Genomic DNA, 25,974 nt, shown 5'->3' with positions numbered 1-25,974 from the left:
AATACCTACCAACATGAGGAAAACAGCCCTTCCAGAACACGTTTGAGTCATGCAGATCATGTCTGGAGGACGTTAGCACAGGCCCTGCACCCCTTCCTCATAGAAAACCAAACTGTCCTTTTTCCTTTTTTGTAACTGAAAACTAATTTTGCAATTCTGTGATTTTTTTTTTTTCCGGTAATTTTAAATAATACTGTTCATTTTTTTTTTTTTTTTTGTAATTAACTTTGTAATTTGTAATTACAATTTGGGGGGTATTTCTTTTCTTTAAAAAATTTTTTTTTACTGTTTATGTTTGAGAGACAGAGAGAGAACAGAGCATGAGTGGGGGAGGGGCAGAGGGAACGAGGGAGATACAGAATCTGAAGCAGGCTTTAGGCCCCCCGAGCTGTCAGCACAGAGCCCGACACGGGGCTCGAACCCACGGAGTGTGAGATCATGACCTGAGCCGAAGTCAGAGGTTTCACCAACAGAGCCACCCAGGCGCCCTGACTGGGGGAGTGTTTCTTTGTAGTTGTTGAAAGACTAATAATTTGACTTTAGGAATTAACCCTTTAGGCTGGGATTCATCACTGACACCTTAGGAAGTGGGAAGAGCTGATCCTTTCTGCAAGATGGGTTTAAATGAGGACTAGTATGTGTCCAGAGAAGAGGGAAGGGTCAACCTCAAGGTGGCCATATGGTGGATGGGAGGGGAGAACGCAGGCAGGGAAGTCCCAGGAGAGCAACAGTCCTTGAGTCTCCAGGGTCTGGCCTGGCTCCCAAACGTCCAAACATTCCCTAAGCGCAGTTCTTTGTGGTAGCTGTTTCTCTTCTGCCCTTTTCTTTCTTCCTGTCCCTAAAATTCTGTTTTTGGGCCACGCAGGCAGCCCCCTTAGCATATCTGAGAGAGCCACGTTCGTGATTAAGTCCCGGGAGCATGGCATGTGCCTACGTCCAGGCCATCTGCCCTGGCTTTTCCTGGGATGGTGCATTTTCGCCTCAGGGTGGGCAGAGGAGCAGGAATGACTTTCAGGGGATGCCCTTTACACGTGAGTTCTGTTTGACCAAAGCAAATTGCAAGCTTGCGTTGATGAAACTGGAGATGACTGCATTTAAAAAAAAAAAAAAAAAAAAAAAAAAAAAAAGCGGTTTTATTTAAATAACAACAGCAAAACCCCAAACCTACATTTTGTGGTGGTAACTTAAGTGGCAAATCAATGATGCCTCGCACCTCAGAGCTACTCACAAGCCCTTCCCAGATCGGGGTCCCCAATTTAGTTCCCATCGGGGCTTTTGGAATCTTAACCAAAAGCAATTTACAGAAAGAAATTTCTTCTGTGACAAACATTCAAAGCTATCACAATCTGATCTGGTCTTTCTCTCTCTCTCTCTCTCTCTCTGGCTTAGCTCTAGCTCTGTGCTTGTTTGTTTTATAGATTAGGCCTGATTTTAAAGTATCTGTAAATCTTTCCCTAAGTAAAGGACAGCTTGCTGATCTGTATGCAAATGATATACGTGCCTGCCTTAAAAATTTAAGATTGACTTTGAATTGACCCCGTGCTTTATCCCTCAGTGGGAAAAAAAATGAGAGGATATTTATAATACCTATGGACATTGTGTACGATGCCAGTGGGAGTTTTCTTCAACGGTAGATGAATAACAGAAACATGGGCAGACTGAAATGGGGCAGATATATGCAAAAGGCAGATTGAAACTGAGTTACATAGCTGGCTATTACTTACTGTAGCTTTCTGTGGCTGCTCCCTCTCAGAGACCTAAAATGCTGTAATTTTCTCTAAAAATAAAGAATATAAAACTGAAAAAGAGCACATGAATAACATACCGGTTGAGCCCACAGAAGTTTATAGTACGAATTTCACTTTCCTCCTTCTAAATATATCATCATTTTGAGGACAACTTAAACAACTTTTACCATGACATTCTTCCCCCCTGGGGGCGAGCCACGAAAATCTCACTCGGGTTAGGAGTGCACGCGGTTCGAAGTACATCGCGCACCCCACGTCCATTTTCACCATTGGCACCTTTGGTTTACTCTTTGCACCCTTCCCCCCCACCCCCGCATTGCCTTAAAAATTAAAATAGAGCAGAACATTGACCTGGGATGAAATATGGATTTTTTTTACGCTTCTCTCAAACTCAAATTTTATTAAGGTTATTGAAAATAAGACCACTTCACTTAAAAATGCCAGAGAAACCCAAGGGACAAAATTGCATGAGATTAACATACCTATTCTTATCCTACAACAAACATATTTCATTCCAAACCTCAACGATTTCTTGGACCATACTATTTCAGAGCTACATTTTTTGTTTATAGTGTTTAGTTTTTATTTCCACGGTAGCACAGTAACTGTCCTGGGTTCCCAAAGGAGAGTTGAAATTCTCCCAAGTCACCGCCCCAGTGGCCAGAGCCACTCATATCCTCAATATCCTGAGGGTCTCTTTTCCCTAGAAGTTTTGCATCCATTGACTCCCGGTGGAGGGATCATAAATGCTGACAGGGAGCATTCCACTAGGACCCCAGGCTCACGGAGGGAGCGATGAGAGACAGTGATCTCCTTTCTTTGCCCTTTGTCTCCCCCTATGAGACACCAGCACCCCGTCCTGAGGGCTCCCAGGCTTTTTTCTGTTCTCTTTATTTATCAGGAAGCTCTCTGATATCAGTGCCCTTCACCGATGGTAGGCTCTTAAGTGTTTTGTATTGAATGAGTAAATGAATGAATCACTTTTACTCCAGTTTGGAGAGACTCATTGGAAAGAAAGAATAAAGAAGGTGAAACCGGCCATTCAGCATGAACAGGTCTTTCTGGCAATACAAGAAAGATAATAAATCACACTTGCATTTCGTACCCCGGTCCTTTCTTCTTCATTGGGCAGGTGGGAAAAAAGTGGCTAAGTGAAGCTGACCCCTGTTTTAGAAGCAGGAGATGATGACAGGTGGCAGGATAGAAAGAACTTTCTGGCGGACATCAAATTCTTTCAGTAGTTCTCACCTGTTCTGGCCTGACGTCATTATTGAGGGCCCAGGGAAATGACTAGGGCATGATGACGTATCCTGGAGCAGGAAGAAAAGAAGTCCAGGAAATTAAAAAGATCAGTTTGTAGTGTAGGTAAAGGATAGGCCCCTACATTTTGTGGGAGAAAGATTCTGGGTTTGGCAAGCCTGTTACACTTCCTCGAGTGGGGAGCTCAGCCTCCTGGTTCCTAGGTGAGCTGATTTGGACCCAGCAGAGCCATTCCTCTGTCTTTGGGTGGTTTCTTTCTGTGGTGGATGGTAGAGAACAGAAAATCATCAAGGGGAGCTACGTGGCCCTCTGTGTCTGGGAAAGAACCTAGGATTCCTCCATCAATGCTGTGCCCAGTCAAGCAACAGAATTCCTTTGTGCTTCCTTCTGGAGACACGATGACAACACTCTCTGCCCTGTGGGTCACCTGTCCTTATCGGGAGAGGTAAGAGTTGAATAATGTGTTGCCTTTCCTTGGGGAATTTGAATTTTATGCCATTGCTTTCATGAGGAAGTACAAGCCTTTGATCTCTGTTCAGGGGAGTCTGGCAGCATGATTCAGCTGCAGAATAATTAAGGGGTTTTACCAGAGCTTTCTGAGCCCTTCCCAACCAGAATCAGGAGGCCACCTTCCTACTCTGCCTGCGCATGGAGTGGCTGCTAGGAACGGAAGAGCCAGGTTCAACCCAAAAGGGGTCTGGAGCCCTCTCGCTGTGACTCCACATCTCTCAACCTCCAAGAGGGAAGGAGAAAAAGCACAACAAAACGCCAGCCTCTGGCATCCGGGCACCAGCGTGATGCTCACAGCCGGGCCCCAGAGTTGTTAGAAGCTGGCCTGGTGCTCACAGCGGCACCTTGTTCTCCTGTTGGACGTAGATAATCTCGGTGAATGTCAGCATCAGGCCAGATCGCTTTGAGCCTCGGATCAAGTGAGAACGCTCAGGACTTTGTGATTTTGTCGGGCACAGAGAAAAATAAAATCGCTGTGCGACCCACAAAACGCCAAGCATCCCCTCTCTTCGCTAATAGGAGGAGGTGCTACTTCCATACCGATTATGGCCTAATCGTCATCCTAGTCCGCCCTCCCTGTAGACAAGAGTTATTGAGAACAGCCGACTCTAGAATTGTGGCCACTTTCCGAGAGGCTTGAATCCTGAGAGCCCCAGCTTCCTTAGTGTCTCCTTCAAAGTACCACGAGTCCTTTCTAACAGGTTCTTGTTGAGACACCCACGTTCCTCATGGTATGTCCTCTCCCTTGCTAATAGAGCCCTCAGCTTACTCATCCACAGGTATGTTCTTGGTGGCCTTTGGCTGGAGCGAATTGACATTCCACTCTTCCTGAAGTATAATAATTTTGCCTTTTGTTGAATACTTCAGGACTTTGGGTAGAGCGTTCCATGTAGCTAGTGCTCAATACAAAAATCAGAAGACCAACACAGGTTTTATACACACACACACACACACACACACACACACACACACACGCAGACTCTGATTTGAAAATGAAAGAAAACCCGACCCAAAAGCTCAAAAGAGCGGTGCCTGGGTGGCTCGGTAGGTTAAGCGTCTGACTCTTCTTGGTTTTGGTTTTGGCTCTCATGATCTCACAGTTTGTGATTTTGCGCCCTGTGTTGGGCTCCGTGTTGGCAGTGTGGAGCCTGCTTGGGATTTTCTCTCTCTCTTCCTGTCTCTCTGCCCCTTTCCTGCTCTCACTCTCGCTCTTTAAATAAATGAAGAAACTAAAAAAAAAAAAAACCTCACTAAGAAAATAACATAAGGTGGGGAAAGTCATTATCTCAGCTAATGAAAAATGCTAAGGATACGTCTGGCTTCAAGAAAGTCTGTGCCAAAGAAGGACATCCTGTCATTTGCAATAACATGGATGGACCTTGAGGCTATTATGCTAAGTGAGATAAGTCAGACAGAGAAAGAAAATACTAGGAGTGCCTGGGTGGCTTAGTTGGTTAAGCGTCCGACTTCGGCTCAGTCATGATCTCACAGTTCGTGAGTTGGAGCCCTGCACTGGGCTCTCTGCTATCTGCACGGAGCCTGCTTTGGGTCCTCTGTTCCTCTGTCCCTCCGCTACTGGTTCCCTGTCTCTCTTAAAATAAGTGACGTAAAAAAAGAAAATATGATATCATTTCTATGTGGAATTTGAAAGAGCCAAACTTGTAAAAAGTGAGAGTAAAATGAGGATTACCAATGGATGGGAGGGGGATAAGAGAGATGTTTAGGGGTACAGTCTTGCAGCAAATAGTAAACCCTAGAGATCCAATGCCCAGTAGAGTGAATATAAACAAATATATTGCATTATAACCATCAAACTTGCTATAGACTAAAATTTTATTATCCAACCACTAAAAAGAAATGATAATTATGTGATACGATAGAGGTGCTAGTGATTATTATAATGGCAACCATATTGCAATATACATATTTATTTCATATAAATTTATATAGACCTGTACACCTTCAATTTTCACCATGTTATATGTCAAATATATGTCAATGAAAAAGAAAATCTGTAGTCAGGATTATAACAACATAAGGAAAAATTGTTTCTTTCCACCTAGTCTTTTTTCCTACCACATCGGAGATATTTATCTTTTTTGTGGGTCCTCATAAGCTGATCACAATGGATCTGGAAAGTGCGTTGCTTACTTGGCTGAGCCTAGACCATATGGTCCACCCCCGTGTTTAGGAATGATGGGGCAAGAGCTGGGGAGATGGACACTGCCAGGCTAATGTTCAGTGCATATTAAGAGTCTTCCTGGGGGGATTTGAGAGGCAGCAACTGAAAGGTAAGGCAAGAGGATTTGTGGAAACACAAGCCTTAGATGATGCACACGGTAAAGAAATACCCAAGTCATGCCCAGATTTGTTTGTATAGAACTGATGGAAAGTACAAGTCTAGAGTTGAGTGGATGTTAAGGGGGGAAATAGCAAAAACGTCTTCAGAGAAGATGCAGAATCTAAGAGCAAGGTTTTAATGATTAAAGCATAATTATAGGGAGCCAGGGTTTTGCATTGAGGAATGAATACATACCCAATAAAATAGGTTCCATGGCAGTAAAAAGTGACCTAGTTTTTCTCTGCCTGGACTGCTTACCCTGCTACTCTCCACTGCTTTCCTAGTCATCCTTGGGTCCCCTGGGCAAGTCTTTCCTAATCCTTTAGACTAGGTTCGAGTCCCTCTGCAGTAAATTTCATCCTTTCCTTTTCTTGCATAGCACTCATCACAGTTTTGATCTTCAACGTGTTTATGTAATTGCTTGCTTGGTGCTGTCTTCCCTGCCAGACTGCAAGCCCTGTGAGGGCAAGGTTTTCCCACTTAGTGTCTTATCTGGTACATATAAATTGGATATTGATTGATAAATAAATTTATAAGCATAAACTCCCCAGTAGGGTGCTTTTAAATACTACTGTACTCTTCTAACAAAGATTGTGTTGTCTTCTTCTTAGAGGTAATAAAGGGTGAACAGATATTCATCCACATCAAAGAGAGATCTGAAGCCTACATCATGACTTAAGAATGGAACAAAGCCTTCCGCCTTATAATTTTGAGAATTGTTACTGAAAGACTGTTTGGAGTTTCTGTTCTTGGCAACACTGTGATGCCTAAGCCACCTGAGGCCAACGTTTGCATGTTCCATTTCAGGCCAGTTGAGCAAGAACCAAGTGAGTATCATTGACCCGACAGCATATTCCAACAGCTTCTCATATGCACTAAGGGCTTTTCGGGTTTGTTTGTGATCTCTATTGCTAGTGACACAGTTCTTTGTAAAAAGTAAAGTTAGACGTTTGTCTATGATATAATTTTCCAACCATTTCTGGGGAAGCGTGTGTTCTTGAATTTCCAAATTGTCGAAGAATATCTTTTAAAGTACAATAAATTACTCGTAAACTGAAATAAACAAAATATATAAAATAGAAGCCCCAATTTTTTTTTAGGTGTAACAAACATAAAATTGCTTTGTCTGGTTGATAAAAAAAAGTTTCTGGACACTCTCAATTCTGTATTTTTTCGGTTTTTCAGGCAACCTCACTTGGTCTACAACTGATATCTTACTTTTTGCCTTGGCCGACAAGTCTCAAGATGTGAATGAAGCTTCTAGCAAACGGTTGTCTCTCTCACCAAATGAGTCTGTAAAGGTAAGAAAATCAGTATTGGCAGATCAGCTTCCCATTCATACAATGCAATTTGAAAAGATAACAGAATTGTTACAGTTTAGGGCTCCGTGAGACTGTTTTTAAATATTTTCGATCAAATACTGAATATTCAAAAATTCAATGAAAAATCCTGAGAGACATAAAAAGGAGTGTGAAATGGGTGACACGTTCCAATTTGATCAATGTTTTCAAAAGCTATATCCATTTTAAAAAACAAAAGATGTGTTTCTTTTAAATCCAAGCCATCCAGATTCATTACCCAAGAATTTAAGTAAAAAGAAATGGGTTGGCCAAAGCACTATCACACGTTGCACTCTTGCAATAAATATCAGATCATAAGGGTGGTAGATGTGATGGTTTTAAAATGATTTTGTTAACTTGTGGCCATTATCACAGAATACTTCATTTCACATCATTTGGTTTTATAGACAAAATACACCACTGGGATGAAATCAGATTTTCTCTGACAATCTGCAGAGAAGGAAGGGTCTATTGAAAAATTACATTATCATAATTGTAAGATTCAAACACACACATGCGCACGCACACACACACACACACACACACACACACACACACACACACACAGCATCCAAGTTATCCAGCGCTGGGAGACTGTAAAACTTGATTATTGCAAAGGTGGGTTGGCATATTAATTAAAAAGAAGACTGACATTTGAAGCATATTTCAGATCTCATGGCAAATTTCATCATTCTAAATATAGCTTCGGATAATTATGACACATTTGGTGCTAAGCTATTTTAGAATTCAAAACACTCCATCTTGGAAGGGTTGCAGCAGATCAGGGTGTTTGATCAAGGCTGCAGAGAAAAGAGAGCAAGATTTAATATTCCAGGTCTCCTCATAGTCTGCTTTTAGCTTTTATTTTCTGTGCAGGTTAAATTGGTAGAGCTCTGCAAGGTGATGGCATTTTGAGTGCAAATGGATTTGACATTTTGAGTGTAAATAAGAATGGTTTGTCCTCTTGCATTGTAAGTCAGTCTTCGCCAGCAGTTAAAGTGAAAACCGCAGAAATGTAGGGTTATTCATTTTCTTGCATACACACCAAGGAATTTTATATTCAGTATTGCCATGAACACTATTTTACCCTCTTCTTTTCCAATTTATTGCCTGATTACAGGGACTGATCATGATATTTCTTCTGAATGACTCTTACAGACAGACTTTTTCACCTATGGCTAGGAGCTAGAGATAAATTTTGCCTTTCCTTTAGGCGGTTCTCAGGTGGCACTCTTGTTCTTCCCAAGGTACATAAAGATTGGGAATGTTGGTGATTTTTTTTTTTTTTTTACTTTTTTTTCTCTTGTCTTATTAGAGTAGAGAACAAAGCCTGTGTCATGCAATGTAACTTTCCCTTGAATCTTAAAATAAGGCAGAAATGGTGGGGGAGGAGCAGGAGCAAATTGAGAAAAGAAGGGTCAGAAATTCTGAGCTGCAAAGAACACGGAAATCTAGGAGTACTGCCATAATGCCGTCGAGGCCCCCCAGCCCTGCATATAGGTATGGAGGGTGCAGGACGGAGAAGGAGATTTAACAAAGTTTGTCAGGTTAACCAGTCAGAGACCTGGTCCTACAATATCGGTCAAAGCCAGATGAGTTGAGTATGTCATTTCACTATCCTGACCTTCATTTGTTCCATTTGTAGAACTGAGCTGTCAGATAAAATAAAATCCAAAGTCCCTTCCGGCACCGATATTTTCAGAATTGAGTTGTCAGACATGCCGGTGTAAGTCCTGGCTCTGCCTCTTTCCTGCCTGAGTGCTCAGGAGGAGGTTGCTTAAGGTTGCTACACCTCAGTTTCCTTGGCTGGAAGATAGGGGTTATGTAATTAATTCAACACATATTTATTGAGTTTTTCTCTTATGCTGGACAATGAGAACACTGGAGAGGACAAAGCAGAAATGGCCCCTGCTCTTGTGGTGTTTACATTCATCCATTAATTCATCCGCGTATTCAAAAAGTGTTACTGGGTTCCTATCATTTGCGGCCAACGTGGTAGGTCTTGGGGATACATCAGCAAATATTTATAGAGTGGAGGCAGCTGGCCAAAAAGCCCCAGCAAACAGCAATGAGTATTATGAATGAAACAAACATGAAAATGAGAATAATAAGGTAGTAGCTAGGTCGTTTAGAAGGAGCTCAGAGAAGGCTTTCTTATAGAAGTGACATTTATGCTGAATCTCAAGGACAAAAAGAAACTACATAGTGTAGGAAGACAAGAGCCCAGGTGCATCTGAGTAACAGAAAGGAAGTAAATACAGCTGATAGCGGTAGGATGAGATGCCCGTTGGATAAATATTCAAAGGCCAGGCATGCAAGGGCCTTAAGAGTTTGGTTATTCCGAGTCCGAGCAAGAGCTGCTGAACTTGACCTGGTTTATGTCTAGAACATCTCTTCAGCCATTTGATGAAGCATGGATGGAGGGGAAGGTCAGTCAATAGCATGATGCAGTGGTTCAGCCAAGAGATCATGACACATGGCCTACAGCGGAGGCAAGGAAAGTGGGGAGACCCCACTGAGTGGGAAACATCTTCGAGATAGAACCATCGGAATTTGCTAGTGAACTGAAGGAAAGGGCAAAATTAAGGATGGCCCCAAGCGTTGGGGACATAGATTTAGGGACAGGAATTGTGAGTTCCATTTTGGGCACGCTGTACTGAGACATTGGTAAAGCGACAAGGCAGATCTGTCAAGTCATGAGTCTAGAACTCAAGGAAGAGGGCTGGCTGGAGAAAAAGGAAATATGGGCATCATTAGGAAAGGCCACAAGAACAGATGAGATCACTAGAGACAGAAGAGACAACAAAATGGTGAAGTTCTGAGTCCTAGGGAAGTCCGTTATTGGGAAGTCACAAAAGCAGGTCCCACTGGAAAAACCTTCAGCAAAAATCAGGAAGGGAAGAGGAAGCAGCGATGCCGTGATTTTAGAAGCTACCCACGAACGGTTCAAGGAGGGGAATTAACGGTGTCAAAAGTTGCCCCAGCATCATGGAGGTGAGAGGAAAACACTCACGAGCATAGGCGGTATGGCGTTTGCTCGCCATTCGAAACGAGAGAGGATTGGAATCGGAGGAGAAAGCCATTCTGGAATGGATCGAGTTATGCCAAGGGAGATGAGGACATGCGAATAACACTTCTGAAAAGCTGGGCTCAGAAGGAAACAAAAACTAGGCAGTAACTTGAGACAGATGAGGGCTTGAGGAGGGTTTCTTTCTAAAAATGGGAGGTGTGACTATGGTATTGGTATGCTGATAGTAAATAGATGGTGGGCACGGGGGAGAGGGTGGTGGTGTGGACGCAGATGTTCTAAAACATAGAGGAGGGACCTGAGAGAAAGGAAGTCCTTTTTTTTTCCCCCAGGCAGAAATGAGTTTATTGCATTAGAAAAAACACCAAAGAAAACCAGCAAATGCCTCCATACGAGACACAGTTATTAGTTTGACTTCAAGGGTAAAAAGGTACAATCTCAAAGGTACGAGCTTTATTTTAGGGAGGGGGTGACGGTCTCATCCCTCCTCCTTCCCTGTCCCCCTGTCCCTTTAAACCAATGGACCTCGATGGAGGTGTCTGCTGTATGATACAATTACACACAGGGCTCATTTCTCGCTCTGCTTGCCTCGCACATCTGTGTGGAGCTAGCTGGTCGTAACGAGCACACTCCTGAAGTTCTGGGATTGATAGAGAAATGTGAGCATTGGGTTGGCGGTCGTAGCCTGAGCCCCGACTTCCAAAGTGAGTGGCAGGGTAACTTGGGTGGGGGGAGAGAGCTTGCCTTCCTGGAGGTCTCCAAGAAGGCTGCTGGCTGGCTGATCCCTCCATCTTTCCCGACAAGCTCTGGGGCCCAGGCATTGCACAAATACATGCTGGGCATGAAGGGGGTGGGGCGGGTTCAGTGAACCATGTGACTCCGTCTCTCAGGGTAGCCACTTTGGCTAACTTCTCCTGGGTCTGGAGTGACTGCTGTCAGGAGTGAAGCCAGCTGAGCCTGGATATGGGGGAGAAGAGAGAAGGAGCCTGTGATGTTGCACCCTCTGGCTAGAGCTGAGAGCCCTGGGAGAAGAGGTCTAGAACAGGAGCCTGGAAGAGAGAGGGGGCGGGGCAAGGCAGGCTGGAAAAGGAGAGAAACCTGGGTGGGAAGCGAAGGGCTCACTAGCAAGCCGTCTTCCTGGGAGAAACCCAGCCCCAAACCTACTCTCCATGAGCCCAATGCTGCCAGTAGGTCCACGTTCAATAACGGTCCCTGCTGGTTTCTGCTCTCCAAAATGTCACTTGACATCATAGCTGGTCACTATGGGGGTGCCCCTGGGCAGGCCACAGGCAAATACGAAGGAAGAAAACCATCTTTTCCTCTAGCCAAGCCCCTGATGATGCCAACCACTATGGCCAATAGTAGATATGGGAGGACGGGGGGATGAGGCCAGAGGTGAACAGCGCCTTTTTCAAGAGCAAAGCCCCTGCTGCAGGCCAGACCCCAGGAAAGAGAACATAATTCAATTCTGAGAAGCGGCAGGAGCTGTGGCGGGAGGGACCCACAGATGCCAGGGCTGGGACTCAGGTAGCTGGACAGCTCTGAGCGCCTTCTCCACACTCACTCCCCCAAATCCTAACTGAAGGGAGGCATGCGAAGAAAAGGAATCTGAAAGCCTCTCCGGGGAAGAAACGTCCAGACTGGTCCTCCCTCTAAGCTCCCAGCAGCAGCTCGTTAGGAAAATGCCCAGTCAGGATCTCAACAATGCGTCCTTCAAATCAGAATGACAAGGTGACAAAGGGTGGCATCTGGAGCCCACAGGAGCTTAGCACAGCGTGTGGCACATGGCGGATGGTCCGTAAACACAGGCGCTACGGATGGCGAAGGCTCTTAGGAGCTTTTCCCCATGTCTGGGTTGACCTAGCCTGGGAAAGGATGTAGGGAGACAGAAGACCCTTGGGTGTGGACAACAGCTTTGGGATCACCACTTGCTTGGGTCCGGCTCTCAATGGCTTCCTGAATGTACAACAGCAAACGTAGGGGAAAACATTCTTGGCAAGAGATTGCATCACAGAGCAGGGCTGCCCAGGGCAAAGGGGTTTGTAAAGGACCTCAGAAAAGAGTTCTCCTCCAGTCTCTGTCCCTGTCCCCCTCCCTTCCAGACACTCTGCCACTCAAAACCATTCCTTCTCTTGAGTGCAAAGTGGCACGATCCCGTGGTGAACAATTTGGCAATATCTAACCCAACTGTGTATGCATTCGCCCTTTTCCAAAGCACCTTCTCCTTTGGGAATTTGGGCCAGAAAATACACTCCGCAAACATGAAAAACAGAAACACATGCAGAAGATTCATCACTGTGGCGTTATTTATACAAACAAAATATTGGAAACAATATAAAGGTCCATTTGTGAGAGATTTATTGGCTACATGATGGCACATTCACACAGTGTCGTTCTCTGCGGTTGTGAGAAAGGACAAAGAAGATCTCTGTGAATTGGTAGAGTGATTTCCAGGATATATTGATGAGTGAAATATAAATATAATTGTTTTTCTTGGTACGAAGTTATCCAAGAGTATAAACCAGAGGCAGATAAAAATAATTACAAGAGATGGGTGGGCATAGAGAGAGAGAGTTGGAATAGAAGTGAGATCTCTTTGAGATCTTTTCACTTTTTACTCAGTTTTGACTTTCTAATTATGTAAATGCTTAAAACTTCTTAGAAAGAAGTTAAGAAATGGAAGAAAGGAAGGGGGGTTGGTTGGGTGGGGGGCACTGTGAAGTTTGTGGAGTATGATGCAGTGGCACTTTTTGTCAATTCTGATTGTGGGTTTTCTTGTGAATCATTTCTGTTTCATTCCCATAGCAAGTGCCCCAGCTTTGTCTCTAATTTTCTTAGCTTAAGAAGACTAGATCAGTATTGTTCTTTTTTGTGTGTTTCAAGTTTATTTCTCCTGAGAGAGTGCATGCGAGTGTGGGAGCAGGGGGCGGGGCACGGGGGAAGAGGCAGAGAGAGAGAGAAAGTCGGGGAGAGGGGGAGAGAGCAGGCTCTGTGCTGTCAGCACAGGGACCAACCTGGGGTTCGAACTCATGAACAATGAGATCAGGACCTGAGCCAAAGTCAAGAGGTGGACACTTATCTGACTGAGCCAGCCAGGCGCCCTTGGATTGATATTGTTCTGCATTATCTGATGCAATAAGCAGTTAGGTTATACCCAAATTGCAGGCTGTCATTTACTGCCATATTTTACTCTAAGTTAGTGGCGTTACTATCTTAAAACATACTGCGTTAAGCAGCTCTCAACACTCTCTCTTAAGTGGCACTTGGTCCCCTGGACCCAAGCCAAGCAGTGACATGGTCCTTCTGGCTCTGGTTTTCAGGGTAGCCTGTAAGAATGACCCTTGGAAAGGCTTCCAGCTATTAGGGGGACATGTAATTCTCTTAATCTAGAAGATCAAACTATCTCCCTTTTCTGAGCACTGGAAACAGTCAATCAACGTGACAGCCTCCTCATTCATCCCAGAAATAATTGTATCAACCTGCCTGGGAAGTGGGGGCCATGGGAGAGTAATAGGAATTAAACTCCAATTCTTCTCGGCAGCTGGCTAGGATTAGTGACTGGAGATAAACAGAAGCCCATGGCTATTTTTATAAATCACAGCCTTGATAAAGGTTTAGATTTGAAACATCCGAAATTTCTCCAGAGATGACACATAAAAACTACTAGTGGAAAGGTACAGAAAACCTAGATTTGGTTAAGGGATCTGGTTCAGTTTCTCTCTCAGACAGCACTTGGGGGAGTAATCTCCATAAGGTTTTATTATTACTGATCAGTCTGTCCTTCTTGGGCACTCATCAACAAATTGCTCTAATAAAAGTACTTGTAATAAATCCCATGTGTCCTGTGGATTCATCACCTTATAAGTACCACCCTTCTTGGAGATACTGCAGTTTGGTAATTTGCAATGACTTTGTAACTTACACGGTAACCAGTGGAAGGAAGGAGACAGCCTCATCTTCTGAAAGTAATGATTTACAGCTACTTTTCTGACAGCATGGGAGCTCCATGGCTCTGTGGTTTCTATCTTGTTTCTGTGTTTATTAGAGTGTGCTCAAACTGGAGAGGGGATAGTTAAGTCTGAGAACCATCATCTCAAATCAAGAACTGCTGAAGCAAATGTATTTATTCACGTTGGAGAAATAAAAACAGAGGGGACACATGCTAAGAGTATTCACGTATTGGAAGGGAATGTCATTGAGAAGGAACAGATCATATTTCCAAAAATGCTGAACTGTAAGTATTGGTGTGGGAAGTTACACGGGGGCAGGTTTGAATTGAATAGAAAAATGAGTTTTCTAACATTATCCAACACGTAGAACAGATTTCCCAATATCAAAAATATCCAAGTAGAGGCTAGAATACTTCCTGTTGAGGTTAGGATTTGTTAATCTTTAACATCTCTTGTCAATTTCGAGCCAATTAATTCATTAATATATTTATTCTAGTATTAATGATTATTAAGAAATGATTATGTACTGCCCAGATAATTGTAGAAACAGTGATAGTCATATATGGCACATTAACATCGCGGTCTGGTAGGGAGAGAGAGACACTTACCGGATAATCACACGAGCGCATGGGGTGAGGGTCATAAAGGAAGGGAATGTGGTCCTATGAGAGTATATGACAAAGGAAGCTTCCTGAACTTGGTGGGGGATGGTTGGGGGTTCTGAAGAGAGGCTTTCCTGCTGATGTGCTGCGTGACTAGAAAGTTGGAAGTTGAGTAAGAATTAATCTGGTGTGGTGGGAAGAGAGACAGGGGGAGAAAAGGAGGAAGAAAATCCAGGACTGTGAAAAGCATTTGAAAAGCCTGTGGAAGGTGAGATGATTGTTTCCCCCCCATATTTCCTGATAGTAAGCATGACCTGAAGCTCTTTTTAAGTCTGATACACTTTCTAGCCTCGTTGCCTTAAGGTATTATCTAAGTGGGTTTAGAGATTTTATCTTCTCAAATAACTTGAATGATTCTTGTCATCAGGGAAGTTCAGACATTGACATTAGGGAGCCTAAAAGAAAGCCACTGTGGCTGAAGCACGAGGCTGTGGGGTGATGGGTTGAGGGGCAGGCAGTTTTGTGTTGGTCATTATCCTGAGAACATTAGGGAGGTTTGCAGACTTGGTGGCTAAAATTTAAGGGAATTTGCTCTTAAGACTTCCATTTTCTCTGTGAAGGAAGGAGGAAAGATGGTTGGTTATACACAGTAGGGTCAGGCTGTGCAGGCATCATCCCAGTTTTGAGGAGAATGGAGAGGTGAGGCCAGCTGGCTGGGAGAAACGGGTAGGATTGATGGGCAGTGTTGAGGGCTCATTTGAGGTCAGTGATTATGGATGTGTAGTAATAACAATTTGCTTTGTGGTATTCTTCTCTAGCAATTATCAGATGGCTTAAGCGTTACCAGACAGAAAGCCCAACAGCAGGGTTGACCCCAGGTTGGATGTGACAAAATGCAAAGGCACAAAGGAGTTTGGGATATCAGTGGGAGTGGTCTGGAAATAAGGATGATGGCATGCAAGCTGGATAAGGAAGGAAGTGAAGAAATTAACAGGCAGGAAGATTGCTTAGCACAGAGGGGTCAATAGACTAGAGCTTCTGATGAATCCAAAGTGGGAATAGTTGGAACTACGAGGTCATGGTCAAAGGGTCACATGCCGAGATGCATGATGTAACACGGAGTGCTCTTACATAACATTGATGTCCACAGTATGATGGGGTGGAGATGGGTTTCTTGGGGTTGAGTGGAGGAAAAGTTATTGGAAAAGAGGCAGCCAAATAAATGAGACCTTAAATCCTCCCATCCCTGCCGCCATGATACAGGAGAATTAAGAATGGAGGAGGGCATTTTGCTTCAGGACATCGCTTGCTTGTTTTGACTCCACTAGGTAAGGTGTGGGGGGGCTATTGGTCAGGAAACTGGGTAAGACGATGAGGGTTAGGTCTTCCCAACCTACAAGAAACTTAGGGGTCAAGACAGCAATATATCAGGCCTGAGAGCCAACAGAAGTCAGCAGGGTATAAATACTAGAGAACAAAGCGTGGCAAGTGGCCAGAAGTTGATAGAGATGATAAGCCACTGGAAGATCCGTAGACACCGAGAGAGGAAAAATCAAAAGAAAGGTTGGAAAAGAAGCAGAAGGTCCAACAAAACCAGGAATTGAGGTGAAGACAAGATAGACAGAAGGGCAGATGAGGCACCCCTGCACTGAAGAAATCGCCCTGCTGTGGCTCAGTTGGAGCTCTGTTCTTTTCTTGTGACCCTGATAAAAACCAATTCAAGACGCGTCTGGCCTGCAGATGGTCGTAAATGAAAATAGGTAGTTGACAGGAAAAGGTCTGGTTGAAAGAAGTGCTTGAAAACACATGGTCCTTTGTCTTCGAAGATGGCCCTATTATACTTAGACTCGGGGATTTGCAGCCAGAAAGAAGAATTTCTTCCTCCTCTCTCTTCCCTGGTGGTAGCTTATTGGTCTATGTCGCCATTGGAAAATAGAATTGTAATGCTTCACGAGTCCAGAAATAACACATCTTCGAGGATCCATCAGGCGGGGGCTAAAAATCAAATCGGCACACTCGTTCCACCCTTACACAAAATCAGCGCATCCACAGCTGGAAGGCCGCAGGCATTTTTGGATGATTCATCTTGAGAAAACACGATGAAGGAGCTTAAGCGATATTTCATTTTGACCCAAGCCAGGCAGTGACCATATGCCAGAAAACCTCATAGTAGCCCTCACCTGGTCGTGCCTCATACTGCAGGCTAGAGTCCCTGGAACCAATGGGGTAGGCCAGTCCAAAGATGCACCGCCTGCCCACCACCCCCACCCTGCCCCCCGCACCTTCTAGACCACCCTCTGATATTTAGGAATCTGGGATATCTGTCTCAATGGCCTTGACCCTACTTGGAGCCTGTGGAGGGTCTGTTCCTTTAGGCTTTGCTCCTAATGAAAAAATGGCACCCCTGGTGGGTACAGCCTGGACTAAGTGGTGACCAAGGACGGCTGCTTGTGGAGGTTGAGGATGGAACTTATGCACGTGGCCTGGGTGTCCAAAAGCGTGGGAGCAAGTATGAAAAGGAATCGGGGGGATAAAGAGGTGGAAAGAAAGCCAAGGGTCTCACACGGGGAGCCATGGTCTCAGAACTCTGAGAAATCCAAACTCAGACCTGGCCTTAAGGCTTTATGAAGTTCTTTTGGTCACATTAGAAGAGCAGAGCATATTTTCTTAAGCAATCTATTAGCTTGATTTCTATATTTTAAATATTGGGAGATAGGATGCCTGGGACTCCACTGATACACTTCCTAGGCCCCAAATATTTGGGATAGGCTTGGGCTTATGTGTACAAATCACTCCAACTTTTTAGAGTCCTCCATTGTAGCACTGTCTCCTGCCTGTTTATGTATCTATCTTTCCTCCTGGACATTTGCTTCTCAGATCATGTCCTCTTTATCTTTGAATTCCCTAGCATGTAGCCGAGTGCCTCTTGGCACACAGTAAGCACCCAATAAATATTTGTGGAATTAATCAACAAAGGATATGCAGTTATGCAAGTTCTCTGGCTAAGGCAAGTCTCTGGTAGATCCTGTCCCTGCTCTCGAAATCCCAGAGTCTGTTCCTCTTGATTAGTCCCTGTGGACACTGCACAGTATATATTTCCTTCATAAAGCTTAGTATCCTGCTCTATGTTACATGCGAACCTGAGAGGTGCAGAAAATTTGTTCCTCACAGGTGATACCAGAACTCCTCACAGCAAGAGGCACTGTCTTCTTTTGGAAAAACATGATGAGAATTGACTTTGGTCTATACAAGAAAGTGTCTAAGACCCAGTGGCTAGAGCATAAACGTGCTAGGGAAAGGAAATTACTTTGTACGGAATAAGATGAAACATTTGGAATTATGAGGGAGCAATCTGGCAAGGAGAGGGGCATGAAAAGAGAAGAGCCACTAAGATGACAGACCCAAGATGATGTGACCCATTTTGGCACCCACCTTCACCCATCTGACTAAAGATTGCTGGTTTCCCAAAAGCAGGTTCCATGTGACCACACCCCCCAACTGGCCCCACCTCCCCTACCCCGGAAACTGAAGAGAACACTGCATTCTACCTTGGGATTACGTGGTATAGAACAGAGACAACCTGTGGAAACGCAGAATCCCAGAGACCAGGATTACTCTGAGAATACAATGTCGGCTTTCTTGAAAATTTACAGAACTCCCAGGGAGGATTTTGAACTTCTAAGGGTTGCGGTAGGGGCAGGAGCTCAAGTCTCATCTAGATTGTAAAGTGTATTAACCATGTCTTTTATTTTCTGAAGTCCAGTGCTTTGATATCCAAGCTGGGCCATCCCTCTGGGCCATGCTGAGCCCAGAGGGATGGCGCCTCCCAGAGTTAGCCAATTCCTAAAGGTAGTCAACTGTTTGTCCATAAGTGTGTCTTTCAAAGGTGAGCCACAATAAGGGCTCTTGCCCACAGTGCCCCCACTCCCTCTGCCTCCTGTCCACCCCAGTTCTTCCCCATGTCGCCCCCCCATGGTATGGTGTGTCCGCTCCTCTATGATTATAAAAACTTTCTTTTCAATATCAGTTGTCTCTTGATCCGATGGCTTTTTCATGCTTAACTAATAACCAAACATGGAGTAACTGGCACTCTTGAACTTCCCCATTGACTTCCTTTCTCCCCTAATCAGTGCGGCTCTCCGCTTCCCTCTGGGGTGTCATAACAGTTGGCTATAAACGCTGCCCCCACCTTCCCATTGAAAGCCGTTAACTACCTAGAAGAGAGGATTCCGGAGAAATTTATTTCCATCTCAGAGGACACTCCCAGTGACCTAGATTTCTTTTTTAAATTATCAGTGCTTTTTACTTACAAAAATGATACACATGACAAAAAAATTTTCGTGTGAAATTTATAAAGTAAATAATTTTGTATACTTATAATAATAATATTGAGGGGTTTTAAAAGTTTTTTTCTAGGGGCGCCTGGGTGGCGCAGTCGGTTGAGCGTCCGACTTCAGCCAGGTCACGATCTCGCGGTCCGTGAGTTCGAGCCCGCGTCAGGCTCTGGGCTGATGGCTCAGAGCCTGGAGCCTGTTTCCGATTCTGTGTCTCCCTCTCTCTCTGCCCCTCCCCCGTTCATGCTCTGTCTCTCTCTGTCCCCAAAATAAATACAAACGTTGGGAAAAAAAATTAAAAAAAAAAAAAAAGTTTTTTTCTATTTATTTAGGTAATCGCTACACCCAATGTGGGGCTCAAACTCACGGCCCCAAGATCAAGTGTTGTATGCTCTCCCAGCTGAGCCAACCAGACACCCCAAATATTGAGTCTTTTATTCCAGGAACCTGGCATATCTTTCCATTTATTTCAGGGTTTAATGTCTACCAGCAATGTTTTTATATTTATTTTTATTATATTGTGTATATATATATATACACATATGTGTATATATATATATATACACATTTATAATATATAAATGTTTATGACTTTGTCACTATATTTTAGGATCTCTTGTATAAAAGCCATAGAAGTCTACTCTGGCTACCTTAAAAGGAAAAGTAGTTTATTGGAAACAATTTTAAGAGATCAGATCCATATGTAGGGGACATAAAAGAAAGCTCATTCATGTACTAAAGCATATTTCTTCCTTTTTTTGAGAGAGAGAGAAAGAGTGTTGTGTGTGTGCATGCACACACATGCGAACGGAGGAGGGGGCAGAGGAGAGAGAATAAATCTTCAGCAGGCTCATGCCCAGTGCTGAGCCCAACGTGGGGCTCAATCTCAGGACTGTAGGATCATGACCTGAGCCGAAATCAAGAGTCGATGCTTCACCGACTGAGATATCCAGGCGACCCATCATATTTCTTCCTTAAGGAAGAAGTGAAACACAGGTTGAAGAGTTAGGTAAAGATCTTTGGAAAGGACAGGAACCAGCAGTTCAGGGCATTGTGGTAGCAGGAGCCCACGGAGTCTCTTCAGGGCTCTGTCATTGGCACATATCAGCTCTGTCCCTTTTCATGCTTGTGTAAATATCATTTGAGATTCAAACTCCCAGGAAAGTGTCCGATGGTTTAGCTTGAGTCTTGAACCTGCCTCTTGGCCAAAGCATCTTGACTGAAACGGGGGAATGATGGTCTCCACACAACATACATTTCCATCTCCAGAAGCTGAGGGAATGGATTTGTAAAACAAAAGCCAATTCTTCACACATCGGTATGTCACGGACATTTATTTACGGCAGCACATACACATCTATCCTTTACATAAGGTGCAATGTGGGCGCCCGGGTGGCTCAAGTCAATTAAACATCCAGCTTTGGCTCAGGTCACAATCTCATGGTTTGTGGATTCGGGCCCCACATCAGGCTCTGTGCGGACAGCTCAGAGCCTGGAGCCTACTTCCGATTCTGTGTCTCCCTCTCTCTCTGCCCCTCCTGTGGTTGCACTCTGTCTGTCTCTCTCTCAAAAATAAACATTAAAAAAAAATGAAAACTATGGGGTTTTTAGTTGGCTCTTTGTTTTCACATGCTTTGCTAACCTCCAAGTCTCTACCATGGCCTATACTGCTTACACAGCATTGAAAGTAGACCCCTGCCCTAAAAACTACATTCTAATTTGGAGCCAACCTCTTGAAATAAAAGGAGATTTGCATTTGGGTCCAGGCCTGTTGATTTTGCATTCCAGGTACAGTTGCAGTGAGCTCAATTTGCAAACTTCCACCTGCTGGCTATTTCCATAATAATAACTCCTATTTATTAAGCCCCTACCACGAGCTAGGCACATTACCTACTTGATCTCTATTTTTTTGTAGCCACCCCAGGAACTAGGTGCTGCTGTCCTTTAGAGACCTAGAAACTGAGGCTCAGCAAATGTTAACCACTTCCTCAAGGTCACAGAAAAGCTGAGCTGGGATGTGAAATCAGGTGCATTTGCCCCTAAAGCCTTGGCTCTTTCCATGCTGGCGTGCGTAGGAAGCCTAGACTCAGCTGTTCCAGTCCAGCCCCTTTTGCCAGCTTCCTCTTAGTGTCTGTGGACATATCTGCCTCCAAATTTATATGGAAAACACCTCTGAAAGTACAGAGTGCGTTGTAATTATCATTGTGTATCCCAGGGCAGTCATCATGGTGCTTTACCAGAGGTAGATGTTCTTTCTCTTTCTCCTCTCTGTTTTATAAACATGTGTACAGGTGCATGCGTGCACACACACACACACACACACACAGATTGTTGGGGAGGAGTGAGTTGTTTTAGATGAGATGAATGGCCACTGAGTCTTTCCATTTTCTGATGAGCCAATTTAAAAATGAATTATTCTGCCATCTCTTCCTAGGGCAACTATCTAAATGAAAGGATTGAAAAGCCGAATGGCTTCTCTCTAAAAAGCGCAGGGAACCAGACTTAAAAATCTCTACATCTCCTCAAATGCTCCCTCCATAGTTGATCTACTTCGCTCAGGTTCAGAGGGGGAACCAATGAAGCTATGAAGTCTTGAAAGGACAAACACTTAGGAGTACAGATAACGGGTTTCAAGGAGCCTGCAAAAAATTCTAATCTCTGTAAATAGAACAGGTTTGTGCAAGTTAAAAATGAGGTGAGTGACCTTGGGCAGGAAGGTAAGTGCTGGGAAAAGCCAAAAATTGAGCAAGAGCTGAAACGCTCATGATTTTACTCGGTCGGGTACAGAGGTACCGAGGTCGAGAAGAGCCAAGAAAGGCTGAGGAGACGGGAGACAAAGAGGATCATTTGAACAGAAGTATTCAGAAGGAAACAAAATGCCCTTAAATGTACTTGAACCCTGATTTGCAATGCAAAACCTTTCACTTCTCACCAAGAAGGAGTCTGAAATAATTTTCTTTTTTTGTTTTTTAACGTTTATTTAGTTTTGAGAGAGAGACAGATAGACAGACAGTGAGTGGGGAGGGGCAGGGAGTGAGGGAGACAGAGGATCCAAAGCAGGCCTTGCCTTGACAGCTGAAAGTGATGTCATGAACCTGAGCTGAAGTTGGATGCTGAACCGACTGAGCCACCCAGGTACCCCCTGTTTTTTTTTTTTTTCTTTTTTGATCCAAAGTGTACATAAAGAAATGGAAAGTCAGAATTAAGGGAATTTTTTTTTTTTTTGGATGACTCAGACCCAAGCTTTCTGATGGAATAGCGGGATTTGAATTTGGGACAGAGAAAGAGAGAGAGGGAGATGGAATTATCCAACTTTTCTCCACTCTCCATTTGAATTTGTCAGTAAAGGTAGGTCATCGATAAATCCTCTAGAAACAAGCCCATTTCAGTACTTCAAAGGACAATTGTTGAACGGCCTTTATTTATCTAATTTTGAGTTCACACACACACTTCAATATATGCCCTTTTTAAAATCTTCAACTTAAATCCCCAGTATTCTTTATTTATTAGGCTGAGGATACTTTACCTTGATTTTTAAAGACAGCCCCCAAACTGTCTCATGTGTAAAAACTAGCTGGGGGAGTTTTTTTAAATTACAGGTTCTCAGGCCTTCTCTCCCCCTCAGAGAGTGTAAATCATTTGGGTTGTGGTTTGATCCTGGACTCTGTACTTTGAAAATAATCTCTTGTGCTTCAGATGTAGGACTCTAAAACTATACTTTAAAAAATATTCATTTATGTAAAAGCACCAATAATATGATTAGCAAAACACCCAGATGTTAAGTAGCTTTATAATAAATTGATATGTTTTCAAATTCATTTTTAGTCTCTATACTTTATGATTGTTAAATGGGCTATATCCATGGATATGGTATAACAGAGTGGAGGATGTTCTAGTACCGTATGGTTATAACTATCAGGGAGAGGCATCTGGATCTTAAAACATAGTGTTCATGGCTTGAATGGCTTCCCAGAGTTGGGAAGGTCAGAGAGATGTGGCCTACCTCACTTGAACAAGAGGAAAGGAAGATCTAATTATATCTCTTTCAATCTCTTCCGCATTTTTACTTAATGATGACGTGGTTAAATGATTCTCAGAGTGTTGATGGAAATATATTTTCACTGGTAGACAATGCTTCAATCTATTTACAAATAAGTTCACTTAGTTATTTTTTAAAATCTTTATTTATTGAAAGAGAGTGAGAGAGAGAATATGAGTGGAGGAGGGGCAGACAGAGACAGAGAGAGACAATCCTAAGGAGGTTCTGCTCAGGGCTTGATCTCACCAACTGTGAGATCACAATCTGAGCCAGAATCAAGAGTCTGTTGCTTAGCTGACTGAGCCATACAGGTGCCCCACACAAACAAGTTTATTTAGTTGTAAGGAAGGTATTTTATGCCTGCGTAAAGGTAATCACAAATATATAGGCTTATAGCTGAGAATATCATCAAATGGACAAATTGAGTATTCAGAAATGATATATAAGGTTTATGATATACAGTCTGAATAGAGGGTCTCTCTTACTAAGAAAAATGGTCAAGCCTTGTAGAGATAAATTCAAACCACAGGACAACTTTCATGTTTTGTAAAAGAAGAAAGCATTATGGATTCTTACGATTTTTATTATCTTGATAATGGATCGACCCACTTGGTGAAACCATTTTGTGTTTTCTTCAAAAGGATTCTTGGGGTGCATGGGTGATTCAGTCAGGTAAACATCCAACTTTGGCTCAGGTCACAATCCCATGGTTTGTGGGTTCAAGCCCCACATGGGGCTCTGTGCTCACAGCTTAGAGCCTGGAGCCTGCTTTGGATTCTGTGTCTCCCTCTCTCTCTCTGTCCCTCCCCTGCTTTTGCGTGCACTCTCTCTCTTTCTCTCAAAAGTGAATAAATAAACATTTTTTAAAAATTTAGAAAAAAGTATTCTCCAACTTGGTGGGAGTATTCCTTACTTTAGCGTGGATTTTCTAAATAAAGTCAAAGTCAGTATAAATGTAATCTAATCTTCCAACTTACTAATAAAAGTAAAAAAACCCCAATACTTCATACTAATATACTGCATAATTTAACATACTTATTTTTAAATTAGGTAAAACAGGTGCAGATTTAGTTCATGGTGGATAAAACCAATGAGGTATACAATTACAAAGGGTTACATCTATTGGTTCAGCATGGATCAAACCGGGTTAAACTGAAAACCTGGTCCGACTCTTTTAAAGTTAATACTCACTGAAACCAGTTCTAACCAGTCCACAAAATTACACTTTTAACCACTTAGTTACTTAACTGCCTCATCTCCCATGGCTTGTCATCCAACGAGCTCATCCTAAATCTTGCCACCATCGGAAGCTGCATAGCCTCTGAAGTTTCCATGTCAAACAAATCATTCTTGGAGACTATAACTTATTCTAACAGTTATTTCTAGTAGTTTCCTAAACTGTTAACAGTTCTTGTCCATGCCTTTGCCCCATAACTCTGCCTCCTTTTCTCTATTCCTCCTGCTGTCTCTATTTTCCCCTTCACAGCACTTGGATTCCATTCCTAATCACTCACTGTAGTTACTTTCTTGAAAACATCTTCAGCTCACTTGTCCTCACTCCCTTCTTATGTATTCATATAGCAAAATCTGAACATTGGTCAAACCCAACGTACTTCTTTTCGTTTCTGTGTCTATACTGGAGGAGCAGAATCTTTTGTGGGGGTGGGGAGAGCAGTGGAAATCACAATATGGCCGACTGGCATCACTTGAAAGCCATGACTAGAAGCCCAAAATGGGTGCTGTCTGGAAGGTCTGTCACAATACCTTCACTGAGTATGACAGGTTTAATGAATAGGCTTTTACTTCCAGGGACAAAGCAGGAAGTTCCTTACTTTTCTCTAGCCACTGCTTTCCAGCTCAGTGACAAGGATTTCTCTTCCTTGCCCACTGATGGCATCTTAGGCATATTCTAGGCTGCCTGACCACTTTCAGCCATAAACAGACACATTCTGATGTCAAAGAAAAAAGTGTAGTCCAGTCTAAATTACAACTCAAGCTTATCACCCAGTTCAAAGTTTCTCCTATTCCCCAACTCAGGACTAACCCATAGTAGGAGGATGTTCAGTGGGTTAAGAGGAGCAGAGTGCACATTTTCAATGTTTCTTCACTTTGCTTCTCCATTTCTCTCCTCTCTACCCCCACCCCACCCCAAACCCTTGTTAGGTGTCTTTGGGCTCCTGGAAGCCTCAAGATCAAGAGAAGATGAATGAATTGGAGATCAGGAAATAACTTTTCACTCAGCTAAGGCTGACGGAAGTTGTCACTTGTCTGTCAGTTGACCTCTGTCAGGTCAGATATTCAAATTGCTGGCTTTTCTGTTGTCTGTAGTGGCCCCCTCCCCCAGTGGAGAGAAACCTACCACCTCAGGTTCCGTACCCCACCACCTTCTCCACCACCTTCCCAAGAGATAAGTAAACAGCCTTTTAAACCTTGGGTTCATTGTGCCTTAAAGGGAGAGAACTCTTGGGGCGCCTGGGTGGCTCAGTCGGTTGAGCGTCCGACTTCAGCTCAGGTCACCATCTCGCGGTCTGTGAGTTCGAGCCCCGCGTTGGGCCCTCCATGGCTCAGAGCCTGGAGGCTGCTTCCGATTCTGTGTCTCCCTCTCTCTCTGCCCCTCCCCCGTTCATGCTCTGTCTCTCTCTGTCTCAAAAATAAATAAATGTTAAAAAAAAAAAAAGGGAGAGAACTCTTTTCAGCAAAAATGCTGTAAGAATCTTCATATCTGACTCCCCGCTTTGATGACCACTTACCCTGCAGCAAACGGCACAATGCTTGGTCTGTTGGATCAGCCCATTTCAGGATGATTCCACTAACTGAGCTCT

General features: G+C 43.6%; 1 long non-coding RNA gene across 1 annotated transcript in view; it reads left to right on the top strand.

The window, feature by feature from the left end:
• Positions 1-6,475: 6,475 nt before the first annotated feature.
• The window catches only part of LOC121013612 (uncharacterized), a 37,301-nt gene continuing 17,802 nt past the window's right edge, over positions 6,476-25,974 (top strand). The window contains exons 1-2 of the long non-coding RNA XR_005782805.1: positions 6,476-6,686; positions 7,045-7,160. This is a non-coding gene — a long non-coding RNA (uncharacterized LOC121013612). The remainder of the gene's footprint in view (positions 6,687-7,044; positions 7,161-25,974) is intronic.

This window comes from Herpailurus yagouaroundi, unplaced genomic scaffold, assembly GCF_014898765.1.
Source record: "Herpailurus yagouaroundi ecotype Mexico unplaced genomic scaffold, PumYag 199, whole genome shotgun sequence".
Lineage (NCBI taxonomy): Eukaryota > Metazoa > Chordata > Mammalia > Carnivora > Felidae > Herpailurus > Herpailurus yagouaroundi.
Note: the sequence above shows the minus strand (reverse complement) of the source record. Positions and strands in the feature narration are given on the sequence as shown.